This window comes from Rhyacophila brunnea, unplaced genomic scaffold, assembly GCF_057557595.1.
Source record: "Rhyacophila brunnea isolate RB1 unplaced genomic scaffold, BYU_Rbru_1.0 scaffold_12, whole genome shotgun sequence".
NCBI lineage: Eukaryota > Metazoa > Arthropoda > Insecta > Trichoptera > Rhyacophilidae > Rhyacophila > Rhyacophila brunnea.
The window spans coordinates 23638985-23642956 of NW_028232774.1; the positions used below are offsets into that span (position 1 = coordinate 23638985).

The window sequence follows — 3972 nt, forward strand, 5'->3', positions numbered from 1 at the left end:
GTAGAATGTTTTGTTGAACGCCATGTCACAGACGATATCAGTGTACAGAGAACATAAATATGATCTTCCACGAAGGGTTAATAAGATTAAAAAAAAAGGTATCCGGGGTCGATCCATTGCTATACGAAGGTCTTCTCCGAAGGGCAGCTCCTTTCGCTCTTCTCGGTTCCTAGTCCTTCACTGCCATGTACGTTACATCCACCAAGCTCAGTTTATACTTTATACCATTATACCACTGGATGTGACACACAATAATATCTACTATTATGGGAATCTTGCAATACTGAGATGTTTTAAAACAATAATACAACATAGGATATTTTCAAAAATGCTTTTATTGATTGAAATTTAATTGACAAAATGATAAAAATGCACAACTTATTTACATAGATTACATTGCACCATAAATGTTACATTGATATTATAAAGAATTACGATAACGCACCAATTATTTGATGTAATCACTTCGATATAAATTAAGTAATAAATTATAAATTCATTTGATCTTAATCCAAATTCAGAATAACATAAATGAGTAAAGCTAAATGGAATCATAAGAACATTTAAACATATCTATAAAGTATATCACAATAATAAATTAAGGCATATAGAATAATGCCTAGACCAGATCATGATACATAACTGTTCATGCGGACATTTAAAGAATTCTAATAAGTACTATCACTCCCCTCCATTTTGGTAAGAGATTGAATTTTCTCAACTGTCACTTTGTGTTTTGTTTTCTTTTTTATCGTCTGTATTTGGGATGAAGGTGGATAATTAAGGCACCGGAATTGTGATGGAAGCGGCGAGTTTATTTACGTTTATTATACTATATGGTTACATTTTTTAATAATTTAATTCTACGGAGGGCGAAATGTACGCGTTCGCGATTTTGCTGCTTGTCGCGATCTGCGCGCCATCTTGAAAAATCATTCCCAAAGGTTTTTTTTCTTGGGCGACATTGCATATCTCCAACGGTCAAAGACAATGTTGCCGGCCGACTTTTAACATTATTTATTTTCGTAATCAGCGCTTTATTATTTGTTGGCTTTGATACCGATTCGGGCGTCTCCAGATACACAAAGACATCCCCAAATGGGGACCATACCCCCGGGGGTGTCACAGTACCTACTCCGTGTTTTTTTTTGAATTCCATCGCGGATGGAAAACATTGTTCATGTACAGATATTCTTGGTCTGGACTAGGAATAACAGCATTAACGCAACAAAGGTAACATTAAATCTGAAACCATTGAATTGTTAGGAATCAAAAACCTTTTCGGAGGTGTTATAAATAATAAATAAAAATTAGTTATGGATTCAAGAGTCGTTAGCGAACAACTTTCTCAAAATGATTCATACAACCGTCTCAATACCAATCATTCGTTTGCCATCTAAAATGAAACAGGCTAACCGTAGGGGGTCTCCAAGAGCTTAACGAGGAAGGTTTGATTTAGAATAACCTAAAAACAGATGAGAGTGCAATAGTGTACAATATTCTCTAAAGGCGATTTTGAGATCTAATTCAGTTATTGGCCATGACCTGTTGTGTGCTTTTTGTACAGATGTAATGCCTTGTATCGTTTATGAGTCGTAATATCTCCTACTCACATTTAAGACTCAATTATTAATGCCATCTTGTATAAAATTCCAACAGTTCATTAATAAAACCGATCAGAAAATCAGTTACCCTTAAATATTTTCCAATATGATCACATAGCCATTGGTGTCTAGCCATGGTAAAGCCGTAACAAATATTGCACTATAAACAGAAAAGTGAGAAGCAAAAGTCATTCAATGCGGTAATCGTCATTTAAACATGATTATTTTTTAACTCAATCATATATTTCAAAAAACATTGCAGGATTTTATTGTTCAATACTTGTGTGAATATATAAAAACAATGCAGAACAATAGAATAAATGCCAAAATAATTCTGCGTGATTTATTAGAGACAAGCCACCGGAATGGTTTTTGATTCTTGATGAAGACATTTCTAAAATACATAGAGTAAGTTGTCATTCATAATGAGATATTATGAGTGAAAACTGCTCGTAAAAAGATTCATTATGATAATAAAAATTTCAACATGCGAAATATATACATAATTAATTCATTTGAGACTTCAAAGTCTTCAAAGAAGTATCATTGCACTACTTTCATACATAATATAATAGAAACAACTACATTATTTAAATTACAAATGCATACTATAGTCAAATTGTCAAAGGCGTTTCATTTATCTCTCAAATAAAAAATACATTTTGATATTAATTTCTCTTTTCTCATATTCAGTAATACATAGTTTGCTGAATTATATTGATAGTTTCGGTGAAAAGAGGTATGTTCTATCGCTATACAGTACAAAAAAGTCTAGGAACAACACATTTTGTGATGAAATTTGTATAAAAACATTGTTAGAAGTATACATTTACCTAAAGTATATATGACTCTAGATTTACCAGGGTAGATCTATTCCCTGAATAATTAATTCAAAACACCAGTGCACCACGCAGTCATAATATTGTTACATATTCTCAAATTTACTGCTTGTGTTTGTGATTCAGATTACAATTGTGGCAAGTAGAAAAAATAATAAAATGTATCCTCAAAAACATAATAATAACAGTGGATCACTTTTCAATTCAAATGGATAAAAAGTATTTTTCATGATTTAAAGTGCGAAAACAATGATCATGATAAAAGTTTTTTCTTTCTTCGCCCAGTTAATATGATGATAGTAAACGAATAGGTTGTTAACGTGCGCCAGACGGTTGGAAAGGATCAAAACACACAACCACCAGTCAAAGGTGCAGGACAACATAAGCAAAGACAAATTTCATGATCACGTATCGATGCTGCAATGTCGCTATTACAAATAACATATCGTCGGTCCATTTTCTAAACTTCGTAAATCCAAAATAACATTTTTATTCAGGAGACAGTAAAATCGTCTACAGTAAAACCCTGTTTTCACGTGCCCGGAATTCATGTTTTCCCAGTATTTGCGTGTAGTTTCTGTAGTCGCAAATTCATTTTAGTAGATTAATTTGTCGATTTTTTCACAACTGTTCAAATGTATCAAAAAAAAAATTGTCAGTTCAAGAGAAAATGGATATTCTCCAAAAGGTGAAAGAACATAAGATGCTCCAAACCATTTTGAATGATTTTTGATAATTTTTTTTTTTAATTTTCAATACTACTTGCTCAACAACTTACATTCTCCTTTATTTACGTTTTTGTCCTTTCAAAAATGTAAAATCGGGGTTTCACTGTAATAATCGTTTTAAATAAGATTTTGAAATTCAAAAATTTAAAAAAAAACTAAACTCTTCATACAAAATGACAACAATTCCTGATATGTACGAAGTTTGCAAATTTTTCCATTCTATGGGGATGAATTACATGGTTTTTGAAAAGATTAGACGTGTTATAGGTGCAAGAATCTTACACAGATATAGATAAATTCAATAATACTATTGTACTCAATAAAAATCTAATTTATGACCAAAATGGGATTCACGAGTTAAGAAAAACAGTGTGAGGATATATTCTTTATTATTATTAATTTTTAAAACTGTTTTGGCTTCAAGCACTCTCACTAGCACAATCAATATACCATGTTGCTTAACAGTGACAAAACAGTGAGAGGAATTTATGTAGTATTCATGTTATAAGCGTAAGAATCACACAAATGCATAAGAGAAAGAAAATAATAACATTTGCTTAAAAAAATAATTCACACACTTAACAAAGTAAATCACAATGTGTTTAAGTATAGATCAATCTATTTAATACAAATTATGAATTAATATTCAAGTTATAAATAGTCTTTTATATTTTATATTACTATAATAATTACAATACTTATACTACAGTAAACATTTTTTTAAATCTAGGCACTTCTCTTCATAATGTTTCAATTACAATATATTATTGATTATCATATTCAAGAAAAATAATGAATACT

At 30.9% G+C, this 3972-nt stretch overlaps 1 long non-coding RNA gene across 1 annotated transcript; it reads right to left on the reverse strand.

Moving 5' to 3' along the window:
* Nucleotides 1–315: 315 nt before the first annotated feature.
* Nucleotides 316–3500, reverse strand: LOC147077946 (uncharacterized). Its single transcript, XR_015072256.1, has 3 exons — nucleotides 1637–3500; nucleotides 1132–1576; nucleotides 316–678 (listed from the first exon to the last, which is right to left on the reverse strand). It is a non-coding gene; the product is annotated as an uncharacterized LOC147077946 (long non-coding RNA).
* Between the last annotated feature and the right edge of the window lie 472 nt (nucleotides 3501–3972).